Source organism: Schistocerca piceifrons, chromosome 3 (assembly GCF_021461385.2).
Source record: "Schistocerca piceifrons isolate TAMUIC-IGC-003096 chromosome 3, iqSchPice1.1, whole genome shotgun sequence".
Lineage (NCBI taxonomy): Eukaryota > Metazoa > Arthropoda > Insecta > Orthoptera > Acrididae > Schistocerca > Schistocerca piceifrons.
In genome coordinates, this window is record NC_060140.1 from 346,639,833 (window position 1) to 346,661,152 (window position 21,320).

The window sequence follows — 21,320 nt, forward strand, 5'->3', positions numbered from 1 at the left end:
TGCACCTCCCCAAACCATAACACCTGGGCCACCAAAACAGTTATGTTTGGCTTTTTGGACATAACCTTGTAAGGCAAGAAGGGGGAACACATAATGCACTCTGGAAAATTGTTGGACGTGATTGTTTTGGTGGTTCAAATTTTGTGATGTGGGGAGGCATAAGATTGCATGTCCGTACTAACCTCTAAATCTTTGAACACAGTACAGTCACTAATCAGCATTATTGTGACACTGTATTCTTATCCAATGTGCATTTTTTCAGGGGTGCATTAGGCCCTGACTTAATTTTTGTGGAGGACAGTGTGCGAACACGTCAAACTGCTAAGGTGGAGGAGCTCTTGGAATGAGAGGACATTTGACGAATGGACCAGACTGTCCATTCCCCCATCTTAAATCCCATCAAGCATGTGTGGGATGCATGCACCAGTGACCATCCAGTAGTTGTCAACTGCATTGGTGGAGCAATGGAACACTCTACCACAAGAACTCCTTACCAACCCTGTGGCGAGAATGACAGCATGTTGCAGAGCATGCATTGCTATCCGTGGTGATTCTGTACTTTATTGAGAACCATGTCGCACCTTTTGTTATGTCCAGGGGACAATCACAAGTCATGGTGACTTTAAGTTTAATTATTGTCTTTGAATAATAGTGTTATTTCTGTTTGTCTCACTGTGTTTTTCTTTCTGTTGCCTTCTGTACTATACTGTAGCAGTTTGCTCCAAGTTCCATCAAGGTATGTTACTTGGCACTGACACATCAGGTGAATGTTACTTTCATCCTTAAGTTTTGCATACGAGTGTGTTTCTTTCGTTTATCCTGGATTGAGTATTGTTTGTGTATTCTAAGTTATTATTGCCAAATTTTTGTAATTTTCCTTTGTCGAAGTCATGTTGTATATCTACATCATACTTCGCAAGCCGCATAACAGTGTGTGGTGGAGGGTACTTCTGGTACCAGTAACTGCTCACCCCCCCTCCTTGCACCACTTGCAGATGGGAAGAATGTCAGTAAGTCTATGTATTACTCTAATTTCTCAAGTTGTCTGACTCTTCCCTGAAACTGCTCTCTTGAAATTACAGTAGTAAACTTCCACGTGAAGCAAACAATTGTCATGTAATTCAGCCACTGAAGTTTGTTAAGCATCTCTGTAACGCTTTTGCGCCGACTAAATGATCCCATGATGAAATGTACTACTCTTCATTGGATCTTCTCTATCTCTACTATCAGTCCTACCTGGTAAGGACCCAAGACAGATGAATAGTCCTCAAGAAGTGGCAAACAAGCACCTTCTATGCCACTTCCTTCATAGATGAATTACATTTCCTTAAGATTCTTCCTTGTATGTCCCTCCCGTTATCCAAGGCTGTTGTGGTTCCATAATATGACTTTTTACTGGGAATCAAACAATGGAAAATCCAGGATGGAATGTAACAATGTTATGAGAAGGAAAGGTGCTACTCACCATATAGCAAGATGCTGAGTCGCAGATAGGCACAACAAAAAGATTTGCAAACTTAAAGCTTTCGGCCAATGGCATTTGTCAACAATACACACACACACACACACACACACACACACACACACACACACACACACACACACACACCTGCAGTCTCAGGAAACTGAAACCACACTCAATGTTAATTTTGTTTTTGTTCTCTGGATCAGTAATTCTGAGTCCGACTGCTTCAAGATCTTGCCGAATTTCTTTGACCCACTGTCCTCCTATCTTCTTTCTGAGACTTCTCATGAATCCTGTTGTCAAGCAGTTGTCAGACACGAAAGAAATATGAGATTCTTTTCTTCTTCACTGTGCTGGTGATTGGGTCATTCTCACAAGAGACAGTTTCATTAGGGAGGATTCTCCATACTCAATCAACTTGGTATTTTTTATTGATGCATGTTCTGATAATTCTTTGTTCAGTCTTGAGGAGTTGACTGGTTCTTATTGAATGATCATTTTACTATTTATTGCAATAGATAATATTTCGTAATTAGTTATTTTAGCCCATAAAATCAAGCCAAGTGTACAAAGTATGTTTTGAAAATAGGTACATATTTTGTATAGGTCTTGCTTCTAAAATCATTAAAAAAATCACTTAAAAACTTTACCACATAAAGAAAAATTTTCTTTTCTCTATAAAAAATTAGGGCCTGAAAGGGTTAAGGTGATACTGCCGAGATTTGTGGCAAGGATCATTCCTTTTAAGGTGATTTCATTCATTGAATAGGTGTTACTATCCTGTGGGTTGTTACAGTGGTTAATAGTTTGTGTAGTATAAGGTATAATTACAAGTCTTGCGTGTTTTAATACAGATCATGATGAGATGCACACTCTGTATCAAAAAATTTCATCATGACGAAAAACAGTAAAAGTTCAAGTAGAGTTATCTTTTAAAGTAATTGTCGTTTAGAAATCTCTGCTGTGGGGAGTTAATTGTCTATCTGTTTCTTCGCGGGATCTGCAAAATTAAGCTTTCAGGAGTGGCTGGCTCATTCAGTATTCAAATTGATTTTTTTCTGGATATTAAAGCAATTTTAAACTCGTATCTCAGTGAGGCCATTTGTAATGCAGTTAGTTTAGCATTAAGTAAAGACAGTGTATTTTTATGTACAGGATACCTTAATTTCATTTGTGTTTGTCCAAAACTATGCAAGAAATATTTGGGCAAATTTTCATGAAGGGCCTTTTACTAAGTTTTAAACGGTGACTGCACATTGTTGCAATACAACCTGTATTCTCTACTGATAGCTGTTTCTTCAGTAGGCTACAGCTTCAGTTATCCATGTGAAAATAAATATGGATACCTCAATAGTTACATGTATGACAGAAGCACATGGAAGCATATTTCAAGTTCACAGAATGTTCTACACAATGTAATGTTATTACCTGTTTTCATATTATTGAAATTTTCACTAAAGTCAAGTTCTTGTTCTGTACATTGTTGCATATTTGCTTGGAGGTGAAGAAATCTGTCAAGTGAACAGCTGTGTTGGTTTTCTACAGAACTTAAGCATATGTGTGGGATGCATGCACCAGTGACCATCCAGTAGTTGTCAACTGCATTGGTGGAGCAATGGAACGCTCTACCACAAGAACTCCTTACCAACCCTGTGGCGAGAATGACAGCATGTTGCAGAACATGCATTGCTATCCGTGGTGATCCCGCACTTTATTAAGAACCATGTCGCACCTTTTGTTATGTCCAGGGGACAATCACAAGTCATGGTGACTTAAGTTTAATTATTGTCTTTGAATAATAGTGTTATTTCTGTTTGTCTCACTGTTTGGCATAAAAAAGGACGGATAAGTAGGTGGAAATGTTTCACTAAAAGAGGAGCTAAAGTTACTTTTGTCAAGTCAATATGATGTGTATTTCAGTGAAAAAATGACCAATTTGTCTTCTCTATGAAGCCCTATTACTCTGAAATTACGAGTTTCTACAGTGGTCATTCCTGGTTATCCAGGCTATAGCATATTGGAAAATGTTGGCAAACATATTTCACCTGTCCATTGTCTATTCACAGTAGCTATGTTGAATGGAGCTGACTAATAAGATACCAAGTGTTTCAGATTCAACTGCTACTGATGAAAATATGTATCTACATCTATACTCTGCATATCGCTGTCAAGTGTGAGGCAAATATGGAGCACTGAGCACTATTTTGACCTTTTCGCAGTTCAACCCTTAAAATAAAATGTAAACAATATTGCTCAACTATTGTAACATGAAAGGCTATTTCAAACAGTGAATTGTGCACAGAATTTGATTACTAATAAAGTAACACTTATAAATGAATGAATGAAGGAAAGAAATACAATTAGGGCGTAACTCCCTGTCAACAACGAGGTTATTAAATATGGAGCACAAGCTTGGATTGGGAAGAAAATGATCGTGACATGTGTGTGTTGTAAGCAAGTTAAGGAAATTACAGACAACGTAAATGTTAATGGCAAGGCTGGGATTTTGAACTGCTGTTCTCCTGAATTCAAGCCCAGGATTAATCACACTGTGCCATCTTCCTCACTGTGCAAGTAGTTTTCATCCTGTTGAAATACAGAGATCTATTTTGACTGCATGAAGTTTTTTGTCTAAATGTAAAAGCGAAACTATGCATTTAAGATGAAACTGACCCTATTAAGTTGCTAATAGTTGGCCCATCAGAATGACAGCTGTAAAGTTTGGAGTTTCTGAGAGAATGGTGAAAACAGCCAGAAAATTGAAAAATGACGATTGGTAGATTTGTGTTTTGACTACACCAGAGGGAAAATTCATGTACAAAAGTTCTGTCTGATACTGTAAAAAATAAAGTGCTTAATTTTTTTAGGACAATAGTTTCAGCAGACTGTTTCCATTTTGCCTGTTCAAATTGATGGCAAAAAATTTAGAAGTAAAAGTGACTGCTGCTAAGCAGTTTGAAAGTAATGATTATTGCTTATCGGAATAAATTTGCCCCTGAAATTGATTTTACAAAATTCTGAGACCTCGGTATAAATGATGTGCTATTGAAGAGTCATATGGAATTCACTCTGTGTTCGTGCCATTCATCAGAGTGTCCAGTTAATGCTATTGTCCACAAGAATTTTTAACGGATTTGACACTCCACAACATTGAATCAAAAGATAGCATACTTCATCAGTGCATCAGTTGTAAAGGAAAAAAGTGCTTTGGATTTAAACTTTCCTGATAAGTACGATGATTTTGAGCCGTAAGGAGATTTAGAGAACGAACAGTTGCATTGTTAAGACTTTGGTCTGGAGCTATCCACTAACGTCTTGAATTGACAATTCTCAATTTCAGTGGAAAAAAATCAGGCCTATAATCTTAAAACTGTGAAAAAAAACCATGAAGACTGGTGAAGCAATAGCTCTGTTGGGTTTTTAGGTAATTATCCATTTGTTGATCAGAATTCTGTGCAAGTTTTCCATTTAGAAGACAGACAGGTTGCTGTGCAGCCCCTAGTTTTTAGTTTGCTAAAAAAAAAGTACAGTACAAAAGCACCTCCGTTGTGACAGCCGAAGGCATGACACAGAAGTTCGTGTTTTTATGACAGAACTGGTCAGTTTCAGAAAATTGCAGAACATTTTGTATTTTAGTGATGCATTTGGTGCTCAAACAAAACTTTTAAAACTTTATCCATTTATATTGCAATTACTAACATTATGGTATAAAAGCTGAATGAAACTTCTGTGGTATCAGCCATACTAAATCTTCATGGTGGTGGAGGAACTGTCAAATTACTCGCAGAGTCCTACAGAAAACAAAATTACAGGGTGTGCTCAAAAAGCACTGATTGATTTTAAAGCACTGATTGATTTTATTACAAATAAGTTATTGGACATATTGGTACAAACCCTTAATAGTCTTTGAAGTAGGACCTCTCGTGCTTTGACATGTGTCTATCAATCCGTGAATGCCTTCTGGAAGTCGCTGACGGGAATGATGTCGAGAGCCTTCGTTACAGCTGCTCGGATGTCATTGATGGGAGTCAAACTGTTGTCCCTTCGTGTCCCTTTTCAGGTGAGGAAAGAGTAAGACGTCTCAGTTGGAGCCACGTCTAAGTTGCATTATATTCGTGAAGCTCCTCTACCACCGCACCGAGCTGGTTAGCCTCCCCTCTCTCAGTTTATATACCATGCAGACAATCAGTCCTACTACTGTTTAACCACATCCTGTATAACATTGTCTGATTGGTACAAACTTAGTAACCTAAATGCTCAAAAATCAAACTACTTTTGTTGAAAATGCTCCGATTTGGATGATTGAGGATACTCAAAAGAATATTTTTTGTAAAATAACTAGTGTGTTCCAGTTATTTTGCATAGGTTTCAAACAGAAATGAATTTCTGGAGACTTGCCATCATTTGTTGCTAAAATCAGGTTCATTAGAGAATCTTCCGGAATTTGAAGTTTCAACTTCTGTGACCAGGTCAAAGTGTCGTCTGTATTTATGACAGCAGCTGATGGGTTAGTAATATTTGTCAGATTTCGTTTGAGGATCATGCTCCGATTACTTCATGCATTCTCATTGACCTTTATATATTGGAAAATTTGGGATAGACGGGATGGAATGTAACAGTATTACAAAAAGGAAAGTTGCATCTCACCATATAGTATAGATGCTGAGTCGCAGTTGGGCACAACAAAAAGACTGTCACAAATAAAGCATTCAGCCTCAATGCTGTAATTCAGAAAGCTATCTGCTAATATGTGGCCCGTCATTCCCACTTTGCCAGCTCTGTCCGTTTCCCTTTGCACTGACGCCTATTGACACTTGGACTCAGCTAGGCACTTGACCAAGCTGCGGGCCTTGACGAAGCATTGTGGCTCGTGCACTCTGTTCCCAGTACAGGTGAACTCAACTGTCCACGGTGTGGGCAGCAGATTTTAGCAGTTGGCCGCAGGCAGTCTCGGGCAGGCAAATGTATCGCATTGCATGGCTCTGGTGTCGGCATGATGGGCATTCCTTTCAACACCCCTTAGATTTTGCATGTGGTCAGCAGGTAGCAGGTGCAAGTTCAGCGACATAGCATCACTTAGCTCCATGATATCGAAAAATATGTCTGTTATGCTGGCGCTAAGTAATCAGTGACCATTTCTGTACAGATCCATTTGTAAAATGCTAAAACAAGGTTCACGGGTGACACCAAGGGTGTTGCCGAACCAGGTTGTCTCAGAGGGACCATTTGCTTTTTTAGTCACGCAGTTGTCAATGTCACACCCACCCTCCCCTATCCCCTCCTTGCCCCACAATGTGATCATGCTACTGGAAAACTGTAAATCATAAACCTGCTTTGCTGCTTCAGATCAAATGCAAATTTCCTTGAATGATTTTAAATGTACCCTAGTTGTTTCACCCTGTACACTAGAGCAAAAATTTCCCACTGCCTGCTAAACTCTAAAAGGCTGCAGTCATGTTCAGTTGAGTTGCAGGCCCACAATTTGCTTAGAGATGGGTTGAATCGTCCAGAGGATATCAACAGTCAAAGATAGTGAAGAATGTCATCCTGATGCTGATCCCACTGCAAACTGCTGTTTTTGACCACTGAGTGTGTGAGAACCAAAGCCCCAAGGGAAGAGGTAATTTCATTTACACCCTTTGTGCCACCCCCTGAGGCGTATTCATGTCAGTACTGAGCAGTGGTGTGTCTGAAACGTTTTCCGCACTGCCCTTAAGAAAACCATGATTTCAACACAGGGTTCTGACTTCCATTGTAGAGGTGTCAAAAGAAGGGGATAAAATGTGGGTAAGAGGAGACGTGACAACATCCAATTGTGAGACACGTCCACAATGGTGTTGGACAGAATAGTGGTAAAACATGGTGCCAGTATGACATCATTAACCCATCTTACACATCACATGAACTTCTGAGATCTGTCCTTTTTTACTCATGTGTTTAACAGCTTACTGTTTGAAGTGTTGCTGAGCCAAAGGCTGATGTTGCAGGGTGTCTCACTTTTGTACCATTGCAGGAGGAGGTTGTTGGCACTGTTGAGTCAGATTTCAAAGGTAGTTAGAAAAAATGGCTCCTTAATTGTGTTGCGTAGTGTATTTTATAAAGTATCGGCGATAGGCTGCATCCCGAGAGAATTCCTTTATAACTTTAAATCCAGATGAGGGAAAGTTCCATTTTTTTATTCTTGCTGTAGAGTTTTCGTATGGGTTCTGAATTGCTTCTATTGTGAGAGAATTGATATTGGACTTCTATGTCCAGAGTCATTATTTTTTATTATCTCTGTTTCGTTATTAATAATATTCGACAATTCTCTCCTATTTTCTGTCAACAATTCCTCGGAATATTTTTTTCAAGGCTGAACGTTTCTTTATTGAAACAATGAAAAGTCCAGGTTGGAATATCAGTGATATTAGGAAAAGGGTAGATTGCTACTCACCGTAAAGATGACATGTCGAGTTGCAGCCAGGCACAATGAAAAGACTGCTACGCATTTAGCTTTCGGCCGAAGCCTTCATCAGAAAAGAAAACACTCTCTCATTCATACAAGCGAGCACACCTCCAGCATTCATGTCTGCTTTCTCTGGCATCTCGGACCAGAATCCAACTGCTACGTTCAGCGGCAATCTTGATTGCAGAGGGGCAGAAGAGTCCGGGTGTGGGGAGAGAAGAGCTCTGTCTGGAGAAGTGTGCAGGGACTAGATGGAGACATGAGAAGACTGCCAGGTACAGTATTAGGAGGCTGTGGGGCAGGGATGTGGGAAGGGGGAGGGGAGCAGAAAAGGGAGGAGCAGGGAAGGGGATTGACAGGTGGGTGTGTTGGCAGAGTGTGGCAAGAAGTGAAGGGGTGGGGACATGAAAGGGGTGACAGAAACTGTTGGCTAGAGGATGTGGGGACAGTAGGTGGAGGGGAGGATCCAGATTGGCTGTGTTGTGAATAGGACTGTTGATATTTTTATAGATATCAGGAATCCAGTATATCAATATTTTAAACAATATCATTATCGGGCCATGATATATCGAAAAAAATATCAATGTATGGGTGGAAAAAATATCGACATACTGGCATATAAAAATATCGGCTGAACATTGTAAATATACTGCCAGTTTTAGGTTGTTAAATATTCTATACATCAACAAGCTAGCAGCCTGCGTATCTCCCTTAGAGCAAGAATTGCAAGAAAACTGTTGCACATTCACGCATGGTGATAACCATTTTGCTTACAATGATAACTGCATGTAAGTGGCACAGTAAAAGGTGTCCGGTGGGTCCGTCGTCCGATTTTGTCTCATATCAGATTCGTCCAGAACACTTCATGTCGACTTCCTTGTTTTTCATTTCTGCCAACACCAGCGACCAGGAGTTGTAGTGTCAAAATTGCGTTTTTCTGTTGGTTACGCTGAGTGTAGATTACGTCACCATTTGACCTCGCACGTCTCCTCCACAGCAAGACCAATCTTATCATTTAGTCTTTTGTTTATAATTTTCAACAACTGTATTTGAAGAATCCCTATGTGAAGAATAGCACACTATTTCCATTACAAATTATTTGTTAATTCAGAAAAGTATCATTGTTCTTGGCTAAATGCCCAATCCCACTCCTTTCCTTTAAATACTGTGTAAACTGTGGAATCCCCTCCCCCCCCCCCCCCCCCCCTCCACCCACATCCAGTGGTCTTAACATATCGTACTGATTCACCCTGACTTTCCTTTGAAGAGAAGGTATACAAACAAATCCATCACACAGCCATGGGCACACACATGGCACCCTCCTCTGCCAGCTGGTTTATTGGCCATCTAGAGGAATCCTTCCAAGCCTCTCAAAACCACAAACCCCCTGGTCTGGTTCAGGTTCATTGATTACATCTTCATGACCTGGAATCATGGCCAAGACACCCTATTCTCCTTCCTTCAGAACCTGTACACCATCTCTCCCATTCACTTCACATGGTCCACTTTGAACCAGCATGCACATTCCTGGATGTTGACTCTTCCTCTCTGATGGCTCCATCTACACCTCTGTCCACATTAAACCCATTAACCACCAACAGTACCTGCATTTCGATAGCTGTCATCCCTTCAACACCAAAAAATCCCTCCTGTACAGTCTGGCCACTGGAGGGCAGCACATATACTTTGCCCAGTATGATGAGGGTCTCACCACAGCTGTCAGACAGACAGACAGACAGACAGACTAGTCTGCAAAAAGATCTCCCATGCTATTTCCCCACACACCCCCAATTCTCCCACGACACTCAAGAACCATCTACAAAGGAGTGCCCCCTTTGTGGCCCCGTACCACCTTGAGACTGGAACAACTGAACAACAGCCTTTGTCAGGGCCATCCCTGTGCCACTCCTATTTGTAACCTCTTGCCACAAAGATCACATCCCTGTGGAAGACCCAGGTGCAAGATGTGCCCAATCCACCCACTTCGTATTACATTCTTGTCACCCACCTAAAAAAGCAGCCATGTCTTATACTAGCTCTGCTGCTGTCGTTGCACACATATTGGTGTGACGACCAACCAGCTTTCCACCAGGATGAAAGGTCACTGACAATCTGTTGCCAAGAACATGGTAGAAAGCCCTACGACACAACAAGCAGCTGAACATAAAATGCTTCATCTTAGTGGCTGCTTCACAACCTGAGTCATCTGGATCCTCCTCTTCATTGTATGCTGACCTGTGGCAACACACCAACTCATCTTTCCACTTCCCTGCTTCTCTCCTTTTTCCTACTCCTCATTCCCCCCCCCCCCCCCCCCCCCCTACCCCCATGGGTCTGCCCTTAGTCTCACAACATTGTGATTGGCAGCATGCTCCATCTAGTCTGTGCATGTGCCGCCAGGATGTATTGCAGGGAAAGTTCTCATCTGCGTAATTCAGAAAAGTTGGTGGTGTTGGGAAGGATCCATATGGCACAGGCTGTGAAGCAGTCATTGAAATGAAGGATGTCATGTTTGGCTGCATGCTCAGCAACAGGATGATCCACTTGTTTCTTGGCCAAATTTTGTCAGTGGCCATTCGTACAGATAGACAGCATGTTGGTGGTCATTCCGACATAGAATGCAGCACAGTGGTTGCAGCTTAGCTTGTAGATCACAACAGGTTTCACAGCTGGCCCTGCCTTTGATGGGATAGATGATGTTACTGACTGGACTGGACTAGGTGGTGGTGGTGGTGGTGGTGGTAGGAGGATGTATTGGACAAGTCTTGTATGGCCTTTTACAGGGGCATGAGCCATGAGGAGGTATGGGGTTGAGAGCAGGGGTTGTTTAAGGATGGACAAGTATATTGTGTAGGTTTGATGGATGGTGGAATACCACTGTGGGACGGGTGGGCAGCACATTTCTCATTTCAGGGCACAACAAGAGTTAGTTGAAAACATGGTGGAGAATGTAGTTCAGTTGCTCCAGTCCTCGGTGATATTGAGTTACGAGGGGATTGCTTCTCTGTGGTGGATGGACGGTGAGATTTTGGGAGGTGGTGGGGAGACTGGGAAGATAAGGCACAGGAGATTTGTTTTTGTACAAGGTTGGGAGGATAACTACAGCCTGTGAAGGCTTCTTGAAATACACTGGGGGTCTCACTGAAACCAGGTGCTCAAGTCGGTGAATTTTTCCATTTGCAGCCTGTATTGCTATTAGAACAATTCCTCATTCATCTCTAGTCTGATTATATACTTGCAGGGGGTCAAATGAAAACTTTGAAGCGTGTTCTCTTATGAAAGAATTCTTTCTCACTAACTCCTCTCTTTCTTGAGAAGGTACTTGGTGTATGTCGTCTGCTGTGTATAGCACAGAACACATGTGAAATCTTACATTTCATTCAATTCCCACAAACAAGCAAACTACTTAATAACATGTGGAATGGCATCACAGTGTTCTCTTTAAGAATTGCACTACTTTACTTTTTTACTTTTAGGTGTACCAACAACTTATTGAGACAATAATGGACAGTTTACAAAAATGCATTTTCTGACGATGTTAATAATAATAATAATGATGATAATAATAAATAGTAAAAAAAAAATTCTCATTTTTGCTTAATTTGAAAGTTTGCTGCCTCCTCTTTCATCATTTTCGCGAAAGAAGTTACCCAGCCAAACAGTGTTTTTATTGATAAACCCATATAAACTTCTACAGTTTTTCTTATCAATATTTCTTCAGGCTACGTATATTTTTTTGCCTTCCGATTAACATAAATTCTGCCATTTTTTACTAACAAAAACCCTCAGTAAAACTTGTCCTCAACAGAACTTCCTCAGCTTGAAGTATGCTACAGAGATCACTTAAAAAAAATAGAGACTTTTCCACTTCTGAGAAACTTCTCTAGTTTTATTCATATGAAATCAAGAATATTCTTTGTGTTGGGCAACTTCCTCCACTCTTTTATTGAAACTGACTCGCGTGATTCATACAAACCTGAGAATGTTATCTGAAAGTCTAAGATTAAAGTACATCCTCCATTTTATTCATATGAGCCAGTGGAAAATGGTGTTAATGTACTGGCTCATTGGTGTGTATAACAGTAAACTTGTGCAAATTTCAAAATATTAATTACAATATTATGATATAAAATGCAGTATTGTAATGTAAATGGCATCAGTGAAATGCGTTCTGGAAAAGAGTAATTTTTTTTCAATATTCTTTGCTGGAATAAGTTAGACAAAACAAAAGTGTGCTGTGTCTCAATTGATGTAACAATATAGTGTTTACTCATTATTTCCACTCTGCTATTATCTTAAGGATCCCAAGTCTTGCTCTGTGAAATTAACAACTTTGTGACAAATGTTTGTTTGCATACGTACTAGGGAAACTGAATCTGAAAACATTGCTTGCATCTTTTGCTTTTGTATTTTTGTTTTCACTTGTTTGACACTGACTGTTTTTATTGAAGAGTTCAGATTTCTTCTATCCTGCTCAGTTTACTGGTAATGCGCCCACTGCAGGTGAGAAAAGGAGGATGGAGTACTGAATTATGTCCAGCCAATGCAATATGTCTGAGATTGTATTTAACTGTCACAATTATTTTTGTATGTTCATGGCTTGAACTAAAAAAATGTAAAGCCAAAAATGTAAAAAATACATTAGACGTGCACTGCACTAGTCTAATAGAAAACTTCACACTCGATAAACATCACTCGTTTCATTTTACTTTCTATTGTATATTTGCAATTCCAGAAAATACTTTATTTTATTCACTTCTGTACATTAAAACTATACTGCTGCAGCTTTTACACAGCAGTCTGTTGTTGCATTATTTTTACAGAACAGTCCTACCTGGATGCTGGTGATCTCGTAATAATAATACAGGACCTAGAATGAAATTCTGAAGAGTCCTTGGCTTTGCGATTACATACATTTGTGTAGAGAATGAAGAACATTTTTGAGGTAAGTTAACTTTTTATTGTCATTATATATGTTGCTTCTTTGTGCTTTGGTCTATTTTTAATCTTTTAAAGATTGAACTCGCAAGGTTAGGTACCCAGTGGTGGGATCGACCTCATGAAACTGTCTGTGTGACTATGTAGGTCAAGTACCCAAGGTATCAGATACTGCAGCCATTCGGTCTGGTCCGCATTTTCAAGTGATTAAGGAAAAAAAAATTGAATTTTGTGTGATGTTCAATAGTGTTAAAAAAGGTGTGTTAGATAGACTGGTTAGATAGTGTAATTGATAGGGAAGGGCATCACATGCAGGGGGTTATGGGTGGAATCTTGTTAGGTGCATTAATTCTTTTAAAATTTAATTATCTTCATAGAACTGACTTTGATCGCAGTTTTTATTCAATTAATTGATTTAAATGTAATTTTTTATTTCCAGTCCTTTCGCACATTATTTTAATTGTAATACCAACTTCTTCATTTTCTGTCATTTTTCTTCTTATCATTCTTTTACCATTTGAAATTTTTGTTCATGTGTTTTTAATTAATTTTATATACTAATTTTGGTATATATTTTTTGTTTTTATCATCTTTTTTCCACCAGATTATTGCCTTCATAAATCGATTCCTCATTTTTCTTGAATTTCATTTTACTTATAAACAAGTCTTTCATTTAAATCCTCATCTGCATTATTTTGTCCATAGTGCAATAGGGATTTAGGCTATGTTTTAAATGTTTCTATGACAATTACCATGCAAAAAAATTACACATCATGTAACGAAAAATACATTTTTCTCACCATTACACAGTTGGTATAAATAGATTATTTCGTCTCGTTTTTTTGAACGATAGATTGGAATTTCCAAGTAATCAAACATTGTAATAGATATAATTTAATAGATGTAATTTAGTAATATTCACAAAAATTCAGAGTGGAAAAAGAGTGATTATCATAAAACAACTTCTTTAATGCTGTTGAGCATCACACAAAATTTACAAATCTTTTTTCATCCATTAATGACAAACAAGGGTCCGCCAATGTGAATGGCTGTAGGATGTGATACCTGGTATCATGGGTGCAGGGTGTGATACCTGGGATCTTAACCTACATCACCTTATATATGGTTTCAAAAAGTTGATGCCACCATTGGGGACCTATCGTTATCAGCAAATTTAGCTCTAAAACTGTGATTTGTTTGTACTTACCAAGTTGATTGGTTTTGTTGCTCCACTCATTTAGCATATATCATTAAGTGGTTGTTTCATCTTAGATTTTGAACATGTTCTGTCTGTGATTTTGTTTGCCGAGTTCCTGGAAAAACACTAAAAGTATCTGCCCTAATGATAATTGTGAGGTTTGATTCTGGTGTTTTCAGAGCTTTTTGCAACAGAAATTATAAATGATTGTGACTGATTCAGTAGGATAATTGAGAGAGCAGCGTGAAAAACTCGCAGAAGATACAAACACCCACCAGATGCAGACCGCAGGAAGGTTAGCCAACTTTTGGACAAATGGATAGTAGGAATATCAAGCATTCTGATGAGATGATTGAGAAATAATTTGTCGTGACGGATTCAGCGCTATAGTCCAAATTAAACAAAATTTGAAAAGTAGTAAAAAGCAAGACACTGAAATAGTGAACAGTGTAGTGTATTGAAGAAGTTATGTTTCGGCAGTATATTGAGTGGCAGAGCTGACATAAGGTTTCAATTGTACATTTCTTTACAGAGTGCAAGTAAATTAATAGAGTATTAGTTTAGCATTCATAAACAAAAAAAATGACTGTAATTTACACAATGACTAGATAGCCATTTTGGGCTTGGGCATTTCATAAATAGTATCTGTACAGTGAAATCTAATAATCACTTTTCATTCGATATGTTCACAACCCTAAGATATTTGAGATGTTTAAAAAGCCAGTGAAACTTTTCCACTCTGTAGACTCTAAAATCGTACTAGAAACTATTATTATTCCTTATTTTACAATGTATTTGCATATGCTGGTGAGATTATAATGTAGGCTATACATGTTATATGATGGGAGCGATCTGTCAATTTAATGGAAAGAAATTTCTTTGGAAGCCAAGATTACTAAAAACTATTTGTTTCTTGAGGACTGATTTCTTCAGAAGTTTGCTGTCGCCTGATCTGAGTTCCTACTTCATGTTTTTAGTTTGCGACATCACATTTTATGCATATGACATTTCACTTCAACGAACGCATTTCTTGCTATGTGCATTTTATATTTTTGCCTTCATGTTATTGACAGACCAATGTGGTTATGCTGGATTAAGAGTATAATGTGTTCTTGCTGCATTTTTGATATGTATGCATTTTTGAATTTCCAGAGATCTGAAGATGAAAACAAGTTTTTGTCGAAATGAGTCATCTTGAAATAAATAATGTTTAACAATCGTAGGTTCAGAAGAAATTTCTTTCCATTAAGATCATAATAATTTATTTTTGTTATAAATAAAAAAGAATTCTATATTTTAAAAGAGGTGCAACTTTTCCTATATTATACATCAAATTTAATTTTCGCTCTTCATTTGTGCCTATTTGCTGATGGTCTCCCTCTTTGATTCCTTCCAGTTTGTTCCAGTTCCATGATCTGTTGTGATAGTCGCTCCACTGACTTCTTCTGCAATCAAACTTGTTACATCCATTTTCTTCCTGATGGCTTCATTTCTGGCACTTTCTCACCTGGATAGCTCTGCAAACAGTGTCCAAAAATCCATCTCATTTGTAATCAATCTTCCAGTAATGGGTTCGAATTGTCCTTACTTCCGTTCAACATGTCATGATGCATCTAATAATTGTTTTGAGTGTGTTTTCTTTTTGTTTCCATTCTAATTTGTTCATCCCATAAAATACTATTTAATGTCCCAATAGTGAATTTCTGGCATTTATCCTGGAGTTAATTTCTTTATCTTGTTTACCATCTTGTGTAATCTTTACTTTTAGATATTTGTACTCTTCAGTGTGTGTAATCATTCTGATCCCTTCTTCCGGTGTCAAATCTTGATTTGTTCCTTCTGTTACCATTAGTTTGTTGTATTCGTATTGACATGGTGGTCAAATTTTGTATATTCCTCTATTGTTTTCCTAGTGTTATATTCAACATTTTCATCTTGTGCAAAAGTTAACTTTTAGAATCTACCGGATATTTATAATGAAACTTTCTCTATTTAACATGCTATAGCAAGGAAACTAATTACCGTAAAAGGACCAAAATTGGTAGCATAAGTGTCAAGGACATGGGGAAGAGAAATATTGCAGAGTCAATTCAGTTTAAACACTTTTAATGTGCTCTACCGTACTTCATACCATTACATACCTGTACCATCACTGCTACAAAATGGGCTGAATACGGTGCCCATCAGTGTCCAGAAGAGTCTGAAAGTACAGGATTGCATTCTTCACCGCAGAACGAAGCTTGTCCGTAGGTATGCTGGCTACTTCTCTTGATATGCTTCGCTTCAGATTAGCACTTGTGAATGTTCCCCTGGTAAACCCTGTCCTTCAGATGGCTCCACAACCAGAAATCACAGGGAGTGAGATTAGGAGATTGTGCAGCCAAGCATTTGGAAACGACCAGCTGATAATTCGATCGTTTCCAAATGTGTTTCAAAGAAGCAGGTGAACTTCATGAGCAGTGTGCGGTGGGTCCCCATCTCACATGAAAACTACTGAACTCAATGCGTCTGTCTCCAGTAGGGTGGGTATGACACGCTGGTGAAGCATATTACAGTAATGCTGGCCAGTCACACTGTGTGTCTTTGGTCCTTGAGTGCCAACCTCTTCAAAAAAGAATGGGCCTACGATGAACGTAGCTGTGAAGCCACATCGTACCATGACACATTCACCATACAGAGGAACATCATGCACAGTGACTGGAGGTGGTTATCCCCTCACTTGCCAGTTCTGTTTGTTCATCGCACCTCCTCACTTCAATCCTTGCGAGAAAGTGGAAAGCAAAGTCAACATGTCGTCGTGCATCCTAAGGTGTGGTGCAAGATGCTGTACGATATGGATCTTGTACGGATACCATTTGAGAATGGTTCGAAGCGCCTTCCATTCTGTTGTGAACAGCATGCGAATGCCTGACAGTCGGGAAGTGGACGTAGCGTTGTCTGCCATAACAACAGAAATTTCATCAATTACCGGTAGCGCAATCGGTCATCGGCCTCTTCCTGGAGCAATGCCCATTTCTGCAGGTGATTCGGACTTCACCATCATGCTCCGCACAGAAGGCGGATAAAGAGGACCCTTCCATAATCCTGTCAGTTGGCGATATTATCGAAGCGCAGCTGTTGCAGTACTGTTGTTTTGATAATAGAGCTTTACCAATAAGGCTCTTTTTGTCCAAACTCATTATGACACGTTAACCAGTGCACTGTGACTGGTCAGGTGTGTGAGACTATGAATCACAATGATTGACCACAGGTCCTGGTGGCCCTAGTTGGAACTAGACGGTGGTACTGTGAAGCACGGAAATCATGCACCCAATACTCTGGACATTAATGCCATCAAGTTTGGTACTCGTATGGTAATTCGTTTCTGTAATATACCATGTTAAATAGGGAAAGTTTAATTATAATCACCCGGTATATAGTACCATCATTGATTGGGATTCCCATGTTCTTACATTTTTACTTTCAGTTTTCCATTGCTTTCTCTGTGTATACATTATGCAACACACTCTTGAGTCACTTTTTCGAAACCCTGCTGTGGTCTGCCATTGCATGCAGAAGTTCGAAATTTCACTTAAAGATGCCTACAACCCTGTTCTGTAATAGTGCAAAAGTGTGATACCTTGCATGTCAGCCTCAGGCCCAGCGATACTGCACTCTCTTTATATAGTAACGAGGCTGCAATTTTTGCTGTAGTATACATTGGTAACCACTAGGGACCATTTGGAATCATTCAACGAAACTTGGATGTGATGTAAAGCACCAATGGGTGTCATGCTTTTTCAGCCCTTCTGTGAAGTGATACTTGAATAAAATGGTAAAGGTACCCTCTAAGAACCCTCAGTTCGATGACATTGTTTGTGCTACTCCCTCACCTTTGTTGAGCACTTTAAAAATTTACCTGTACAGAGACAGCTACTTAATGATTATCAATTACCGGCCAGAGGCATGCATCAAGCCTGTATGGCCTGCCTGGGACTGCAGCCATGACTGACTGGTGGGCCTCGACTCGCACTGCCTTGTCAGCCGGGCGAACCGCACCGGGTCTCGCAGGACCGAGAGGTACCCTGCCAGACCCCAAGTCCGCCCGGGCACCCATGTGGCTCGGCTGCTTGTCACGTCATGCACTCAGTAGGCACTGTTGTGTGCACAGAACAAAATCTCTACAGCTCGTATGCAAACAGATTTTTACTTCACAAAGTATTTACCGACATAGCTCTTAATCTCCAGTCTTACATTAAAATAACTGATGGCTGTAACATCAGTAACAAGAAGGATACTTAAATCTCCATCATTGCTTGTAATTGTTAAATCGACTTATTTACGTGCGTGTAAAAAGCTCTATACCTTGTTGTTGTGGTCTTCAGTCCATGTAGCTCTCCATGCTACTCTATCCTGTGCAAGCTTCTTCATCTCCCAGTACCTACTACAACCTACATCCTTCTGAATCTGCTTAGTGTATTTATCTCTTGGTTTCCCTCTAAAATTTTTACCCACCACACTGCCCTCCAATACTAAATTGGTGATGCCTTGATGCCTCAGAACATGAGCTACTAACTGATCCCTTCTAGTCAAATTGTGCCACAAACTCCTCTTCTCCCTAATTCTATTCAATACTTTCTCATTAGTTATGTAATCTACCCATCTAATCTTCAGTATTCTTCTGTAGCACCACATTTCGAAAGCTTCTAGTCTCTTCTTGTCCGAACTATTTATCGTCCATGTTTCACTTCCATACATGGGGACACCCCATACAAATACTTTCAGAAATGACTTCCTGACATTTAAATCTGTACTCGATGTTAACAAATTTCTCTTCTTCAGAAACGCTTTCCTTGCCATTGCCAGTCTACATTTTATATCCTCTCTACTTTGACCATCATCAGTTATTTTGCTCACCAAATAGCAAAACTCATTTACTACTTTAAGCGTCTCATTTCCTAATCTGATTCCCGCAGCATCACCTGATTTAATTCGACTATATTCCATTATCCTCATTTTGCTTTTTTTGATGTTCATCTTATGTCCTTCTTTCAAGACACTGTCCATTCCATTCAGCTGCTCTTCCAGGTCCTTTGCTGTCTCTGGCAGAATTACAATGTTATCGGCGAACCTCAAAGTTTTTATTTCTTCTCCATGGATTTTAATTCCTACTCTGAATTTATCTTTTGTTTCCTTCGCTGTATGCTCAGTATACAGATTGAATAACATCGGCGATAGGCTACAACCCTGTCTCACTCCCTTCCCAACCACTGCTTCCCTTTCATGCCCCTCGACTCTTATGATTGCCATCTGGTTTCTGTACAAATTTGTAAATAGCCTTTCGCTCCCTGTATTTTATCCCTGCCACCTTCAGAATTTGAAAGAGAGTATTCCAGTCAACATTATCAAAAGCTTTCTCTGTGTCTACAAATGCTAGAAACGTAGGTCTGCCTTCCTTAATCTATTTTCCAAGATAAGTCATAGGGTCAGTATTGCCTCACATGTTCCAACATTTCTACAGAATCCAAACTGATCTTCCCCGAGGTCAGCTTCTACCAGTTTTTCCATTCGTCTGTAAAGAATTCGTGTTAGTATTTTGTAGTTCTGGCTTATTAAACTGATAATTCGGTAATTTTCACATCTGTCAACACTTGCTTTCTTTGGGATTGGAATTATTATATTCTTCTTGAGGTCTGAGAATATTTCGCCTGTCTCATACATCTTGCTCACCAGATGGTAGAGTTTTGTCAGGGCTGGCTCTCCCAAGGCTATCAGTAGTTCTAATGGGATCTTGTTTACTCCCGGGTCCTTGTTTCGGTGTAGGTCTTTCAGTGCTCGGTCAAACTCTTCACCAGTATCATATCTCCCATTTCATCTTCATCTACATCCTCTTCCATTTCCACAATATTGTCCTCAAGTACACCACCCTTGTACAGACCCTCTATATACTCCTTCTGCCTTTCTGCTTTCTCTTCTTTGGTTGGAACTGGGTTTCCATCTGAGGTCTTGATATTCATACAACTGGTTCTTTTTTCTGCAAAAGTCTCTTTCATTTTCCTGTAGGCAGTATCAATCTTACCCCTAGTGAGATATACCTCTACATCCTTACATTTGTCCTCTATACCTTATGATGCTGTTAAGTTTATTAAAGGTTTCCTTGCTAATTACTGAATTTTTGTAGTACTGTATGAGGAAATGGCGAGTATTTAAAAGTTTTTGTTGACACACACTGAAGTCAGAAGATCATATCATGACAGAACTATTTTCACATTGCACAGTCTTTCTCCATTTTGAAGGCATCAATGCTGAGGCTTCGTTCTCTGTATTACATTTTGCAAATAATACATCATGCCAGTACACAGGACAAATATGTTATATCCCGTAGCTGTTATTAAATTTGGCACATTGTTCACATTAATTTGTCTTTTTCACTATTGTATGATCAAATGTTGAGGATGTCAGTACTGATAAAATATTTACTTAGCATAGGTAATTAACATCGCATTTTACCTTGTGGTACAGCACATCTGCCACTTGGTGCGACATAAATTTTCTCTTACTCCGTTTTCAAGAGTTGCTTTACATGACGTACCTGTGTCATTAGAAATAATGCAAGCAAATACTTTGACTTTATTTCCACTTTTTCACTTTAGAGGTTTCGAGCACTTGCATTAAGTAGTGCTGCTTCCCACAAGTGTCGACAATATTGAGGCACACTGTCTGCTTTAAATGCGATCTCTTATCCAGTTATGGTTGTTTAAAATATTTAACAAAAACATAAATTTCATATATAAATGTGTTGTTTTACTTACGTGATAGTGCTTACCTTACCGTCTGTGGCGTTCTCAGTGCAGTGTTTCTGTAGCTGGCAGACCCGTGGCACAAGCAACTGCAGTGTCGAATCACTGTCAGCTTACCTTGACATCCCCTTCAAATACTTCAAGAAAATAAATCGTCACTACCTGTTAGTACCAGTTCCCAAACAAGTGTATTTTTCTGATTTCATGTTAAACTTCAGCAGTTTGATCAAGCTGCATAAACATGGATTTTAGCATGGCACACAAAGTATTTCAGTGAGTCTCAATGTGCTGCTTCGTGGTAAACTGCAACCATGAGACTTTCACATGGCCACTCCTTTTTAAATAAGTTACGGCATGTTTCATTGATTCCAGTGATGGGTGAACATTATGACAGTATTCCTGCAACCATTTTTCCTCAAGCATATAGGATAGAACAGTGCTGAAGGAGTGGTTGTTGTATGGAAGACGACAACAGTTCTTTAGGGAATTTTTCAT

The 21,320-nt window shown here is 39.3% G+C and overlaps 1 protein-coding gene across 3 annotated transcripts in view; it reads left to right on the top strand.

The window, feature by feature from the left end:
- LOC124787631 overlaps positions 1–21,320 on the top strand; it is a 77,326-nt gene that overhangs the window by 16,007 nt on the left and 39,999 nt on the right. For 2 of the 3 annotated variants that reach the window (XM_047254391.1, XM_047254393.1), the window contains exon 2: positions 12,734–12,855. The exons of the other annotated variant lie outside the window; for it this stretch is intronic. The gene's annotated coding sequence lies outside the window, so the exon portion shown is untranslated. The remainder of the gene's footprint in view (positions 1–12,733; positions 12,856–21,320) is intronic. 3 annotated transcript variants of the gene reach the window in all.